The 14,556-nt window shown below is 45.9% G+C and overlaps 10 non-coding genes and 1 pseudogene across 10 annotated transcripts; all 11 read left to right on the top strand.

Annotated features, from left to right (window-relative positions):
* The first annotated feature begins 768 nt into the window (after nt 1-768).
* On the top strand, nt 769-952 carry LOC141210659 (U2 spliceosomal RNA). The gene has a single exon (XR_012280799.1). It is a non-coding gene; the product is annotated as a U2 spliceosomal RNA (small nuclear RNA).
* A 1,121-nt stretch (nt 953-2,073) lies between these two features.
* Nucleotides 2,074-2,165, top strand: LOC141210806 (U2 spliceosomal RNA; annotated as a pseudogene).
* A 790-nt stretch (nt 2,166-2,955) lies between these two features.
* On the top strand, nt 2,956-3,139 carry LOC141210657 (U2 spliceosomal RNA). The gene has a single exon (XR_012280797.1). It is a non-coding gene; the product is annotated as a U2 spliceosomal RNA (small nuclear RNA).
* A 1,120-nt stretch (nt 3,140-4,259) lies between these two features.
* On the top strand, nt 4,260-4,450 carry LOC141209564 (U2 spliceosomal RNA). The gene has a single exon (XR_012279757.1). It is a non-coding gene; the product is annotated as a U2 spliceosomal RNA (small nuclear RNA).
* Nucleotides 4,451-5,569: 1,119 nt separating this feature from the next.
* Nucleotides 5,570-5,760, top strand: LOC141209974 (U2 spliceosomal RNA). Its single transcript, XR_012280158.1, has one exon. It is a non-coding gene; the product is annotated as a U2 spliceosomal RNA (small nuclear RNA).
* A 1,121-nt stretch (nt 5,761-6,881) lies between these two features.
* Nucleotides 6,882-7,072, top strand: LOC141209562 (U2 spliceosomal RNA). The gene has a single exon (XR_012279755.1). It is a non-coding gene; the product is annotated as a U2 spliceosomal RNA (small nuclear RNA).
* Nucleotides 7,073-8,191: 1,119 nt separating this feature from the next.
* LOC141209841 (U2 spliceosomal RNA) lies at nt 8,192-8,382 on the top strand. Its single transcript, XR_012280031.1, has one exon. It is a non-coding gene; the product is annotated as a U2 spliceosomal RNA (small nuclear RNA).
* Nucleotides 8,383-9,503: 1,121 nt separating this feature from the next.
* LOC141209561 (U2 spliceosomal RNA) lies at nt 9,504-9,694 on the top strand. Its single transcript, XR_012279754.1, has one exon. It is a non-coding gene; the product is annotated as a U2 spliceosomal RNA (small nuclear RNA).
* Nucleotides 9,695-10,813: 1,119 nt separating this feature from the next.
* Nucleotides 10,814-11,004, top strand: LOC141209973 (U2 spliceosomal RNA). Its single transcript, XR_012280157.1, has one exon. It is a non-coding gene; the product is annotated as a U2 spliceosomal RNA (small nuclear RNA).
* A 1,121-nt stretch (nt 11,005-12,125) lies between these two features.
* LOC141209560 (U2 spliceosomal RNA) lies at nt 12,126-12,316 on the top strand. Its single transcript, XR_012279753.1, has one exon. It is a non-coding gene; the product is annotated as a U2 spliceosomal RNA (small nuclear RNA).
* Nucleotides 12,317-13,435: 1,119 nt separating this feature from the next.
* LOC141209840 (U2 spliceosomal RNA) lies at nt 13,436-13,626 on the top strand. The gene has a single exon (XR_012280030.1). It is a non-coding gene; the product is annotated as a U2 spliceosomal RNA (small nuclear RNA).
* The last annotated feature ends 930 nt before the right edge of the window (nt 13,627-14,556 follow it).

Below are 14,556 nucleotides of genomic sequence, written 5' to 3'. Positions count from 1 at the left end.
GTTAGTACGCCAGGTGGCTAATATAGTCATCTGGTGGAAAGCATGGCCCCCCAGGATTGACGCCATTGGGCCGGGGAAGATCGAAAGCCCGAAGTGTGAAGTGCCCCAGGAGTGGTGACCCTGGGGTGCCTTAACTCACTGGGATTGGGAACCCCACTTGAGTTTATGGCACATTTGCACAAGCACTTCAATATTTCTTTCTTCGCACACACCCTTATTCTGGGCCTTCTGGCCTTAGGATGGGGAATTTTTTCAATTCCCGGTCGAAGGTCCGGGCAGTATTATACTGTGAAACCTTCACTATTTATTTAATTTCTTTGTCACTGTGTGTCCACTTATTCACGTGTGTCACGTCCTACTAGGATTTTGTCGGGATGCGGTTCCCTTATGGGTTCCTCTCTTGGCAGGTCTAGGGGGGGAGTGTTTGGCCATCAGGTTCCGCTCCCCCCTGAACCCCCCTGGCTCTCCTCTTTCGGGAGGAGAGCGTTGTTGGCTCCCCTCTTCCGGGAGGGGAGCACAGTCTTTGGCTCCCAGTGCCTTCCTCGGGTGAGAACTCGGGCAGGTGCTGGGGGTAAGATTGGGTCGCCACTGGCTTCGGCTGGAGGTGGCTATTTGTCCCTGTTCCTCGCTGTGGCCTTCTGGCTCGGAGGGACGGGGAATGGTTTGGGGGACCCTTCTCCTTTTGGAGAGGGTTTCAAGAAGACCAGCATCCTAGTGCACTTTTTTTGTGGCACTTGTCACTTTTTTAAGCGCACTCGGGTTTTGTACACGAATTCGGGCTTTCGAAAAAAAAAAAAAATCTGTTCTTATCAGTTTAATATCTGATACGTCCCCTATCTGGGGACCATATATTAAATGGATTTTTAGAACAGGGAGATGGAAAAAGAGCTTGCTCTGTCCACTCCACGCATTGACCTGGTATTGCAGTATCTCCAGGACCGGTGCACCCCTTCTTTAATGCAGTTTATAAAATCAGAAAGAATTGAATTCAATGCTTTTTGTTCATTTTGCTTGTTTGTCGGATTTTGGGATGGACTCTTTGGCTTTGCTTTTCTTCTCCTCATTGGATTTTTCATGTTAAAAGTTGCAGAAGCCAGATGACAAGCTCATTTTGGTTCAACTTCAGCAACTGTGCATTGCATTGCCATGTAATGTAATGTAATGCAATGCTATCTATCTAGCTCTCCCTCTATACTTCCTTTTGGATAAACAGACATATTAGGCAAGCATTTTGGAGCTTTCACCTAAATAACTACAGGTGGTGAGATAAGCTGCACAATATAATTGACCTTTCAGTATATTGTTGCACACACACCATCTATTTAGCAAATGCCCTTGTTATCAACAGCAGCCTTTTAAACTCACCTGAGCTAACAGGTATGTGAGCTGGTTACTCTGCTGCGCTTAAAATTTCTTTTTTGGTTTGCTACAATGCCTTTTCTGAAACGTTGTCTCCCTCTGCTGGAACACTGACTTCTTTCATTTAATGCCTGCAGACTATAAAAGAGAAACCAACCCAAAAAGTTTGGTTGATTAGTCTGTGGCATTCTTTTAAACTGTTGCTTATGGCGGTCTCTGTGAGCTTCTCAGTGACATTCAGCCATCCAGGTATCCCGCCTGCAGTAGACGGAATGTGGCAATGGAACGCTGGCTGCGCGTGTCATAATAGGCTCTGAGCCTTTATATACCTGCGCACAGCAGCAGCCACCTTCAGTCTGCTGCTGGACAGCCAGCAGCAGCAGCAGCAGGAGAGGTAATTAATCAGCAACCCTCCTGCTAAGGGTAGACAGCTGCTCGTTCCACCCCCCCCCGCGCCTTAATTGGTTCTCCTCCCTTCCAACGGTGTTGAGGCGGGTGGGAACAGCCGGGGGTTGAGGGTACTGTGCTAAAAGAGGTGGAGTTATGCAGATCTAAAACGCGTGGATTGCAGCAGCAGCAAGCCGAAAAGTGCAGGCATGTGAGGGATCTAGAGGTTGACAGCATGTCTTCTTAACGGGAGTCCAGGTGGCCATCTCCACAAATGGACTTTTCAGAATCCTTGGGTGGCACCGTAGTCGGAAACCAATTCTGGTTATCGCTTCTCGGCCTTTTGGCTAAGATCAAGTGTAGTATCTTTCGAAAAGGCGGTTTTGGATGTTAGCCGCCCTAGTAGATTGATACATTATGCACACTGGGGTTTAGGCGCTTGTTAGTACGCCAGGTGGCTAATATAGTCATCTGGTGGAAAGCATGGCCCCCCAGGATTGACGCCATTGGGCCGGGGAAGATCGAAAGCCCGAAGTGTGAAGTGCCCCAGGAGTGGTGACCCTGGGGTGCCTTAACTCACTGGGATTGGGAACCCCACTTGAGTTTATGGCACATTTGCACAAGCACTTCAATATTTCTTTCTTCGCACACACCCTTATTCTGGGCCTTCTGGCCTTAGGATGGGGAATTTTTTCAATTCCCGGTCGAAGGTCCGGGCAGTATTATACTGTGAAACCTTCACTATTTATTTAATTTCTTTGTCACTGTGTGTCCACTTATTCACGTGTGTCACGTCCTACTAGGATTTTGTCGGGATGCGGTTCCCTTATGGGTTCCTCTCTTGGCAGGTCTAGGGGGGGAGTGTTTGGCCATCAGGTTCCGCTCCCCCCTGAACCCCCCTGGCTCTCCTCTTTCGGGAGGAGAGCGTTGTTGGCTCCCCTCTTCCGGGAGGGGAGCACAGTCTTTGGCTCCCAGTGCCTTCCTCGGGTGAGAACTCGGGCAGGTGCTGGGGGTAAGATTGGGTCGCCACTGGCTTCGGCTGGAGGTGGCTATTTGTCCCTGTTCCTCGCTGTGGCCTTCTGGCTCGGAGGGACGGGGAATGGTTTGGGGGACCCTTCTCCTTTTGGAGAGGGTTTCAAGAAGACCAGCATCCTAGTGCACTTTTTTTGTGGCACTTGTCACTTTTTTAAGCGCACTCGGGTTTTGTACACGAATTCGGGCTTTCGAAAAAAAAAAAAAATCTGTTCTTATCAGTTTAATATCTGATACGTCCCCTATCTGGGGACCATATATTAAATGGATTTTTAGAACAGGGAGATGGAAAAAGAGCTTGCTCTGTCCACTCCACGCATTGACCTGGTATTGCAGTATCTCCAGGACCGGTGCACCCCTTCTTTAATGCAGTTTATAAAATCAGAAAGAATTGAATTCAATGCTTTTTGTTCATTTTGCTTGTTTGTCGGATTTTGGGATGGACTCTTTGGCTTTGCTTTTCTTCTCCTCATTGGATTTTTCATGTTAAAAGTTGCAGAAGCCAGATGACAAGCTCATTTTGGTTCAACTTCAGCAACTGTGCATTGCATTGCCATGTAATGTAATGTAATGCAATGCTATCTATCTAGCTCTCCCTCTATACTTCCTTTTGGATAAACAGACATATTAGGCAAGCATTTTGGAGCTTTCACCTAAATAACTACAGGTGGTGAGATAAGCTGCACAATATAATTGACCTTTCAGTATATTGTTGCACACACACCATCTATTTAGCAAATGCCCTTGTTATCAACAGCAGCCTTTTAAACTCACCTGAGCTAACAGGTATGTGAGCTGGTTACTCTGCTGCGCTTAAAATTTCTTTTTTGGTTTGCTACAATGCCTTTTCTGAAACGTTGTCTCCCTCTGCTGGAACACTGACTTCTTTCATTTAATGCCTGCAGACTATAAAAGAGAAACCAACCCAAAAAGTTTGGTTGATTAGTCTGTGGCATTCTTTTAAACTGTTGCTTATGGCGGTCTCTGTGAGCTTCTCAGTGACATTCAGCCATCCAGGTATCCCGCCTGCAGTAGACGGAATGTGGCAATGGAACGCTGGCTGCGCGTGTCATAATAGGCTCTGAGCCTTTATATACCTGCGCACAGCAGCAGCCACGTTCAGTCTGCTGCTGGACAGCCGGCAGCAGCAGCAGCAGGAGAGGTAATTAATCAGCAACCCTCCTGCTAAGGGTAGACAGCTGCTCGTTCCACCCCCCCCCCGCCTTAATTGGTTCTCCTCCCTTCCAACGGTGTTGAGGCGGGTGGGAACAGCCGGGGGTTGAGGGTACTGTGCTAAAAGAGGTGGAGTTATGCAGATCTAAAACGCGTGGATTGCAGCAGCAGCAAGCCGAAAAGTGCAGGCATGTGAGGGATCTAGAGGTTGACAGCATGTCTTCTTAACGGGAGTCCAGGTGGCCATCTCCACAAATGGACTTTTCAGAATCCTTGGGTGGCACCGTAGTCGGAAACCAATTCTGGTTATCGCTTCTCGGCCTTTTGGCTAAGATCAAGTGTAGTATCTGTTCTTATCAGTTTAATATCTGATACGTCCCCTATCTGGGGACCATATATTAAATGGATTTTTAGAACAGGGAGATGGAAAAAGAGCTTGCTCTGTCCACTCCACGCATTGACCTGGTATTGCAGTATCTCCAGGACCGGTGCACCCCTTCTTTAATGCAGTTTCTAAAATCAGAAAGAATTGAATTCAATGCTTTTTGTTCATTTTGCTTGTTTGTCGGATTTTGGGATGGACTCTTTGGCTTTGCTTTTCTTCTCCTCATTGGATTTTTCATGTTAAAAGTTGCAGAAGCCAGATGACAAGCTCATTTTGGTTCAACTTCAGCAACTGTGCATTGCATTGCCATGTAATGTAATGTAATGCAATGCTATCTATCTAGCTCTCCCTCTATACTTCCTTTTGGATAAACAGACATATTAGGCAAGCATTTTGGAGCTTTCACCTAAATAACTACAGGTGGTGAGATAAGCTGCACAATATAATTGACCTTTCAGTATATTGTTGCACACACACCATCTATTTAGCAAATGCCCTTGTTATCAACAGCAGCCTTTTAAACTCACCTGAGCTAACAGGTATGTGAGCTGGTTACTCTGCTGCGCTTAAAATTTCTTTTTTGGTTTGCTACAATGCCTTTTCTGAAACGTTGTCTCCCTCTGCTGGAACACTGACTTCTTTCATTTAATGCCTGCAGACTATAAAAGAGAAACCAACCCAAAAAGTTTGGTTGTTTAGTCTGTGGCATTCTTTTAAACTGTTGCTTATGGCGGTCTCTGTGAGCTTCTCAGTGACATTCAGCCATCCAGGTATCCCGCCTGCAGTAGACGGAATGTGGCAATGGAACGCTGGCTGCGCGTGTCATAATAGGCTCTGAGCCTTTATATACCTGCGCACAGCAGCAGCCACCTTCAGTCTGCTGCTGGACAGCCAGCAGCAGCAGCAGCAGGAGAGGTAATTAATCAGCAACCCTCCTGCTAAGGGTAGACAGCTGCTCGTTCCACCCCCCCCCGCCTTAATTGGTTCTCCTCCCTTCCAACGGTGTTGAGGCGGGTGGGAACAGCCGGGGGTTGAGGGTACTGTGCTAAAAGAGGTGGAGTTATGCAGATCTAAAACGCGTGGATTGCAGCAGCAGCAAGCCGAAAAGTGCAGGCATGTGAGGGATCTAGAGGTTGACAGCATGTCTTCTTAACGGGAGTCCAGGTGGCCATCTCCACAAATGGACTTTTCAGAATCCTTGGGTGGCACCGTAGTCGGAAACCAATTCTGGTTATCGCTTCTCGGCCTTTTGGCTAAGATCAAGTGTAGTATCTGTTCTTATCAGTTTAATATCTGATACGTCCCCTATCTGGGGACCATATATTAAATGGATTTTTAGAACAGGGAGATGGAAAAAGAGCTTGCTCTGTCCACTCCACGCATTGACCTGGTATTTCAGTATCTCCAGGACCGGTGCACCCCTTCTTTAATGCAGTTTCTAAAATCAGAAAGAATTGAATTCAATGCTTTTTGTTCATTTTGCTTGTTTGTCGGATTTTGGGATGGACTCTTTGGCTTTGCTTTTCTTCTCCTCATTGGATTTTTCATGTTAAAAGTTGCAGAAGCCAGATGACAAGCTCATTTTGGTTCAACTTCAGCAACTGTGCATTGCATTGCCATGTAATGTAATGTAATGCAATGCTATCTATCTAGCTCTCCCTCTATACTTCCTTTTGGATAAACAGACATATTAGGCAAGCATTTTGGAGCTTTCACCTAAATAACTACAGGTGGTGAGATAAGCTGCACAATATAATTGACCTTTCAGTATATTGTTGCACACACACCATCTATTTAGCAAATGCCCTTGTTATCAACAGCAGCCTTTTAAACTCACCTGAGCTAACAGGTATGTGAGCTGGTTACTCTGCTGCGCTTAAAATTTCTTTTTTGGTTTGCTACAATGCCTTTTCTGAAATGTTGTCTCCCTCTGCTGGAACACTGACTTCTTTCATTTAATGCCTGCAGACTATAAAAGAGAAACCAACCCAAAAAGTTTGGTTGATTAGTCTGTGGCATTCTTTTAAACTGTTGCTTATGGCGGTCTCTGTGAGCTTCTCAGTGACATTCAGCCATCCAGGTATCCCGCCTGCAGTAGACGGAATGTGGCAATGGAACGCTGGCTGCGCGTGTCATAATAGGCTCTGAGCCTTTATATACCTGCGCACAGCAGCAGCCACCTTCAGTCTGCTGCTGGACAGCCAGCAGCAGCAGCAGCAGGAGAGGTAATTAATCAGCAACCCTCCTGCTAAGGGTAGACAGCTGCTCGTTCCACCCCCCCCCCCGCCTTAATTGGTTCTCCTCCCTTCCAACGGTGTTGAGGCGGGTGGGAACAACCGGGGGTTGAGGGTACTGTGCTAAAAGAGGTGGAGTTATGCAGATCTAAAACGCGTGGATTGCAGCAGCAGCAAGCTGAAAAGTGCAGGCATGTGAGGGATCTAGAGGTTGACAGCATGTCTTCTTAACGGGAGTCCAGGTGGCCATCTCCACAAATGGACTTTTCAGAATCCTTGGGTGGCACCGTAGTCGGAAACCAATTCTGGTTATCGCTTCTCGGCCTTTTGGCTAAGATCAAGTGTAGTATCTGTTCTTATCAGTTTAATATCTGATACGTCCCCTATCTGGGGACCATATATTAAATGGATTTTTAGAACAGGGAGATGGAAAAAGAGCTTGCTCTGTCCACTCCACGCATTGACCTGGTATTGCAGTATCTCCAGGACCGGTGCACCCCTTCTTTAATGCAGTTTCTAAAATCAGAAAGAATTGAATTCAATGCTTTTTGTTCATTTTGCTTGTTTGTCGGATTTTGGGATGGACTCTTTGGCTTTGCTTTTCTTCTCCTCATTGGATTTTTCATGTTAAAAGTTGCAGAAGCCAGATGACAAGCTCATTTTGGTTCAACTTCAGCAACTGTGCATTGCATTGCCATGTAATGTAATGTAATGCAATGCTATCTATCTAGCTCTCCCTCTATACTTCCTTTTGGATAAACAGACATATTAGGCAAGCATTTTGGAGCTTTCACCTAAATAACTACAGGTGGTGAGATAAGCTGCACAATATAATTGACCTTTCAGTATATTGTTGCACACACACCATCTATTTAGCAAATGCCCTTGTTATCAACAGCAGCCTTTTAAACTCACCTGAGCTAACAGGTATGTGAGCTGGTTACTCTGCTGCGCTTAAAATTTCTTTTTTGGTTTGCTACAATGCCTTTTCTGAAACGTTGTCTCCCTCTGCTGGAACACTGACTTCTTTCATTTAATGCCTGCAGACTATAAAAGAGAAACCAACCCAAAAAGTTTGGTTGATTAGTCTGTGGCATTCTTTTAAACTGTTGCTTATGGCGGTCTCTGTGAGCTTCTCAGTGACATTCAGCCATCCAGGTATCCCGCCTGCAGTAGACGGAATGTGGCAATGGAACGCTGGCTGCGCGTGTCATAATAGGCTCTGAGCCTTTATATACCTGCGCACAGCAGCAGCCACCTTCAGTCTGCTGCTGGACAGCCAGCAGCAGCAGCAGCAGGAGAGGTAATTAATCAGCAACCCTCCTGCTAAGGGTAGACAGCTGCTCGTTCCACCCCCCCCCGCCTTAATTGTTTCTCCTCCCTTCCAACGGTGTTGAGGCGGGTGGGAACAGCCGGGGGTTGAGGGTACTGTGCTAAAAGAGGTGGAGTTATGCAGATCTAAAACGCGTGGATTGCAGCAGCAGCAAGCCGAAAAGTGCAGGCATGTGAGGGATCTAGAGGTTGACAGCATGTCTTCTTAACGGGAGTCCAGGTGGCCATCTCCACAAATGGACTTTTCAGAATCCTTGGGTGGCACCGTAGTCGGAAACCAATTCTGGTTATCGCTTCTCGGCCTTTTGGCTAAGATCAAGTGTAGTATCTGTTCTTATCAGTTTAATATCTGATACGTCCCCTATCTGGGGACCATATATTAAATGGATTTTTAGAACAGGGAGATGGAAAAAGAGCTTGCTCTGTCCACTCCACGCATTGACCTGGTATTGCAATATCTCCAGGACCGGTGCACCCCTTCTTTAATGCAGTTTCTAAAATCAGAAAGAATTGAATTCAATGCTTTTTGTTCATTTTGCTTGTTTGTCGGATTTTGGGATGGACTCTTTGGCTTTGCTTTTCTTCTCCTCATTGGATTTTTCATGTTAAAAGTTGCAGAAGCCAGATGACAAGCTCATTTTGGTTCAACTTCAGCAACTGTGCATTGCATTGCCATGTAATGTAATGTAATGCAATGCTATCTATCTAGCTCTCCCTCTATACTTCCTTTTGGATAAACAGACATATTAGGCAAGCATTTTGGAGCTTTCACCTAAATAACTACAGGTGGTGAGATAAGCTGCACAATATAATTGACCTTTCAGTATATTGTTGCACACACACCATCTATTTAGCAAATGCCCTTGTTATCAACAGCAGCCTTTTAAACTCACCTGAGCTAACAGGTATGTGAGCTGGTTACTCTGCTGCGCTTAAAATTTCTTTTTTGGTTTGCTACAATGCCTTTTCTGAAACGTTGTCTCCCTCTGCTGGAACACTGACTTCTTTCATTTAATGCCTGCAGACTATAAAAGAGAAACCAACCCAAAAAGTTTGGTTGATTAGTCTGTGGCATTCTTTTAAACTGTTGCTTATGGCGGTCTCTGTGAGCTTCTCAGTGACATTCAGCCATCCAGGTATCCCGCCTGCAGTAGACGGAATGTGGCAATGGAACGCTGGCTGCGCGTGTCATAATAGGCTCTGAGCCTTTATATACCTGCGCACAGCAGCAGCCACCTTCAGTCTGCTGCTGGACAGCCAGCAGCAGCAGCAGCAGGAGAGGTAATTAATCAGCAACCCTCCTGCTAAGGGTAGACAGCTGCTCGTTCCACCCCCCCCCCCGCCTTAATTGGTTCTCCTCCCTTCCAACGGTGTTGAGGCGGGTGGGAACAGCCGGGGGTTGAGGGTACTGTGCTAAAAGAGGTGGAGTTATGCAGATCTAAAACGCGTGGATTGCAGCAGCAGCAAGCCGAAAAGTGCAGGCATGTGAGGGATCTAGAGGTTGACAGCATGTCTTCTTAACGGGAGTCCAGGTGGCCATCTCCACAAATGGACTTTTCAGAATCCTTGGGTGGCACCGTAGTCGGAAACCAATTCTGGTTATCGCTTCTCGGCCTTTTGGCTAAGATCAAGTGTAGTATCTGTTCTTATCAGTTTAATATCTGATACGTCCCCTATCTGGGGACCATATATTAAATGGATTTTTAGAACAGGGAGATGGAAAAAGAGCTTGCTCTGTCCACTCCACGCATTGACCTGGTATTGCAGTATCTCCAGGACCGGTGCACCCCTTCTTTAATGCAGTTTCTAAAATCAGAAAGAATTGAATTCAATGCTTTTTGTTCATTTTGCTTGTTTGTCGGATTTTGGGATGGACTCTTTGGCTTTGCTTTTCTTCTCCTCATTGGATTTTTCATGTTAAAAGTTGCAGAAGCCAGATGACAAGCTCATTTTGGTTCAACTTCAGCAACTGTGCATTGCATTGCCATGTAATGTAATGTAATGCAATGCTATCTATCTAGCTCTCCCTCTATACTTCCTTTTGGATAAACAGACATATTAGGCAAGCATTTTGGAGCTTTCACCTAAATAACTACAGGTGGTGAGATAAGCTGCACAATATAATTGACCTTTCAGTATATTGTTGCACACACACCATCTATTTAGCAAATGCCCTTGTTATCAACAGCAGCCTTTTAAACTCACCTGAGCTAACAGGTATGTGAGCTGGTTACTCTGCTGCGCTTAAAATTTCTTTTTTGGTTTGCTACAATGCCTTTTCTGAAACGTTGTCTCCCTCTGCTGGAACACTGACTTCTTTCATTTAATGCCTGCAGACTATAAAAGAGAAACCAACCCAAAAAGTTTGGTTGTTTAGTCTGTGGCATTCTTTTAAACTGTTGCTTATGGCGGTCTCTGTGAGCTTCTCAGTGACATTCAGCCATCCAGGTATCCCGCCTGCAGTAGACGGAATGTGGCAATGGAACGCTGGCTGCGCGTGTCATAATAGGCTCTGAGCCTTTATATACCTGCGCACAGCAGCAGCCACCTTCAGTCTGCTGCTGGACAGCCAGCAGCAGCAGCAGCAGGAGAGGTAATTAATCAGCAACCCTCCTGCTAAGGGTAGACAGCTGCTCGTTCCACCCCCCCCCGCCTTAATTGGTTCTCCTCCCTTCCAACGGTGTTGAGGCGGGTGGGAACAGCCGGGGGTTGAGGGTACTGTGCTAAAAGAGGTGGAGTTATGCAGATCTAAAACGCGTGGATTGCAGCAGCAGCAGGCCGAAAAGTGCAGGCATGTGAGGGATCTAGAGGTTGACAGCATGTCTTCTTAACGGGAGTCCAGGTGGCCATCTCCACAAATGGACTTTTCAGAATCCTTGGGTGGCACCGTAGTCGGAAACCAATTCTGGTTATCGCTTCTCGGCCTTTTGGCTAAGATCAAGTGTAGTATCTGTTCTTATCAGTTTAATATCTGATACGTCCCCTATCTGGGGACCATATATTAAATGGATTTTTAGAACAGGGAGATGGAAAAAGAGCTTGCTCTGTCCACTCCACGCATTGACCTGGTATTTCAGTATCTCCAGGACCGGTGCACCCCTTCTTTAATGCAGTTTCTAAAATCAGAAAGAATTGAATTCAATGCTTTTTGTTCATTTTGCTTGTTTGTCGGATTTTGGGATGGACTCTTTGGCTTTGCTTTTCTTCTCCTCATTGGATTTTTCATGTTAAAAGTTGCAGAAGCCAGATGACAAGCTCATTTTGGTTCAACTTCAGCAACTGTGCATTGCATTGCCATGTAATGTAATGTAATGCAATGCTATCTATCTAGCTCTCCCTCTATACTTCCTTTTGGATAAACAGACATATTAGGCAAGCATTTTGGAGCTTTCACCTAAATAACTACAGGTGGTGAGATAAGCTGCACAATATAATTGACCTTTCAGTATATTGTTGCACACACACCATCTATTTAGCAAATGCCCTTGTTATCAACAGCAGCCTTTTAAACTCACCTGAGCTAACAGGTATGTGAGCTGGTTACTCTGCTGCGCTTAAAATTTCTTTTTTGGTTTGCTACAATGCCTTTTCTGAAATGTTGTCTCCCTCTGCTGGAACACTGACTTCTTTCATTTAATGCCTGCAGACTATAAAAGAGAAACCAACCCAAAAAGTTTGGTTGATTAGTCTGTGGCATTCTTTTAAACTGTTGCTTATGGCGGTCTCTGTGAGCTTCTCAGTGACATTCAGCCATCCAGGTATCCCGCCTGCAGTAGACGGAATGTGGCAATGGAACGCTGGCTGCGCGTGTCATAATAGGCTCTGAGCCTTTATATACCTGCGCACAGCAGCAGCCACCTTCAGTCTGCTGCTGGACAGCCAGCAGCAGCAGCAGCAGGAGAGGTAATTAATCAGCAACCCTCCTGCTAAGGGTAGACAGCTGCTCGTTCCACCCCCCCCCCCGCCTTAATTGGTTCTCCTCCCTTCCAACGGTGTTGAGGCGGGTGGGAACAACCGGGGGTTGAGGGTACTGTGCTAAAAGAGGTGGAGTTATGCAGATCTAAAACGCGTGGATTGCAGCAGCAGCAAGCTGAAAAGTGCAGGCATGTGAGGGATCTAGAGGTTGACAGCATGTCTTCTTAACGGGAGTCCAGGTGGCCATCTCCACAAATGGACTTTTCAGAATCCTTGGGTGGCACCGTAGTCGGAAACCAATTCTGGTTATCGCTTCTCGGCCTTTTGGCTAAGATCAAGTGTAGTATCTGTTCTTATCAGTTTAATATCTGATACGTCCCCTATCTGGGGACCATATATTAAATGGATTTTTAGAACAGGGAGATGGAAAAAGAGCTTGCTCTGTCCACTCCACGCATTGACCTGGTATTGCAGTATCTCCAGGACCGGTGCACCCCTTCTTTAATGCAGTTTCTAAAATCAGAAAGAATTGAATTCAATGCTTTTTGTTCATTTTGCTTGTTTGTCGGATTTTGGGATGGACTCTTTGGCTTTGCTTTTCTTCTCCTCATTGGATTTTTCATGTTAAAAGTTGCAGAAGCCAGATGACAAGCTCATTTTGGTTCAACTTCAGCAACTGTGCATTGCATTGCCATGTAATGTAATGTAATGCAATGCTATCTATCTAGCTCTCCCTCTATACTTCCTTTTGGATAAACAGACATATTAGGCAAGCATTTTGGAGCTTTCACCTAAATAACTACAGGTGGTGAGATAAGCTGCACAATATAATTGACCTTTCAGTATATTGTTGCACACACACCATCTATTTAGCAAATGCCCTTGTTATCAACAGCAGCCTTTTAAACTCACCTGAGCTAACAGGTATGTGAGCTGGTTACTCTGCTGCGCTTAAAATTTCTTTTTTGGTTTGCTACAATGCCTTTTCTGAAACGTTGTCTCCCTCTGCTGGAACACTGACTTCTTTCATTTAATGCCTGCAGACTATAAAAGAGAAACCAACCCAAAAAGTTTGGTTGATTAGTCTGTGGCATTCTTTTAAACTGTTGCTTATGGCGGTCTCTGTGAGCTTCTCAGTGACATTCAGCCATCCAGGTATCCCGCCTGCAGTAGACGGAATGTGGCAATGGAACGCTGGCTGCGCGTGTCATAATAGGCTCTGAGCCTTTATATACCTGCGCACAGCAGCAGCCACCTTCAGTCTGCTGCTGGACAGCCAGCAGCAGCAGCAGCAGGAGAGGTAATTAATCAGCAACCCTCCTGCTAAGGGTAGACAGCTGCTCGTTCCACCCCCCCCCGCCTTAATTGTTTCTCCTCCCTTCCAACGGTGTTGAGGCGGGTGGGAACAGCCGGGGGTTGAGGGTACTGTGCTAAAAGAGGTGGAGTTATGCAGATCTAAAACGCGTGGATTGCAGCAGCAGCAAGCCGAAAAGTGCAGGCATGTGAGGGATCTAGAGGTTGACAGCATGTCTTCTTAACGGGAGTCCAGGTGGCCATCTCCACAAATGGACTTTTCAGAATCCTTGGGTGGCACCGTAGTCGGAAACCAATTCTGGTTATCGCTTCTCGGCCTTTTGGCTAAGATCAAGTGTAGTATCTGTTCTTATCAGTTTAATATCTGATACGTCCCCTATCTGGGGACCATATATTAAATGGATTTTTAGAACAGGGAGATGGAAAAAGAGCTTGCTCTGTCCACTCCACGCATTGACCTGGTATTGCAATATCTCCAGGACCGGTGCACCCCTTCTTTAATGCAGTTTCTAAAATCAGAAAGAATTGAATTCAATGCTTTTTGTTCATTTTGCTTGTTTGTCGGATTTTGGGATGGACTCTTTGGCTTTGCTTTTCTTCTCCTCATTGGATTTTTCATGTTAAAAGTTGCAGAAGCCAGATGACAAGCTCATTTTGGTTCAACTTCAGCAACTGTGCATTGCATTGCCATGTAATGTAATGTAATGCAATGCTATCTATCTAGCTCTCCCTCTATACTTCCTTTTGGATAAACAGACATATTAGGCAAGCATTTTGGAGCTTTCACCTAAATAACTACAGGTGGTGAGATAAGCTGCACAATATAATTGACCTTTCAGTATATTGTTGCACACACACCATCTATTTAGCAAATGCCCTTGTTATCAACAGCAGCCTTTTAAACTCACCTGAGCTAACAGGTATGTGAGCTGGTTACTCTGCTGCGCTTAAAATTTCTTTTTTGGTTTGCTACAATGCCTTTTCTGAAACGTTGTCTCCCTCTGCTGGAACACTGACTTCTTTCATTTAATGCCTGCAGACTATAAAAGAGAAACCAACCCAAAAAGTTTGGTTGATTAGTCTGTGGCATTCTTTTAAACTGTTGCTTATGGCGGTCTCTGTGAGCTTCTCAGTGACATTCAGCCATCCAGGTATCCCGCCTGCAGTAGACGGAATGTGGCAATGGAACGCTGGCTGCGCGTGTCATAATAGGCTCTGAGCCTTTATATACCTGCGCACAGCAGCAGCCACCTTCAGTCTGCTGCTGGACAGCCAGCAGCAGCAGCAGCAGGAGAGGTAATTAATCAGCAACCCTCCTGCTAAGGGTAGACAGCTGCTCGTTCCACCCCCCCCCCCGCCTTAATTGGTTCTCCTCCCTTCCAACGGTGTTGAGGCGGGTGGGAACAGCCGGGGGTTGAGGGTACT

This window comes from Phyllobates terribilis, unplaced genomic scaffold (assembly GCF_046119375.1).
Source record: "Phyllobates terribilis strain yellow unplaced genomic scaffold, ASM4611937v1 Scaffold_169__1_contigs__length_4117513, whole genome shotgun sequence".
NCBI lineage: Eukaryota > Metazoa > Chordata > Amphibia > Anura > Dendrobatidae > Phyllobates > Phyllobates terribilis.
Note: the sequence above shows the minus strand (reverse complement) of the source record. Positions and strands in the feature narration are given on the sequence as shown.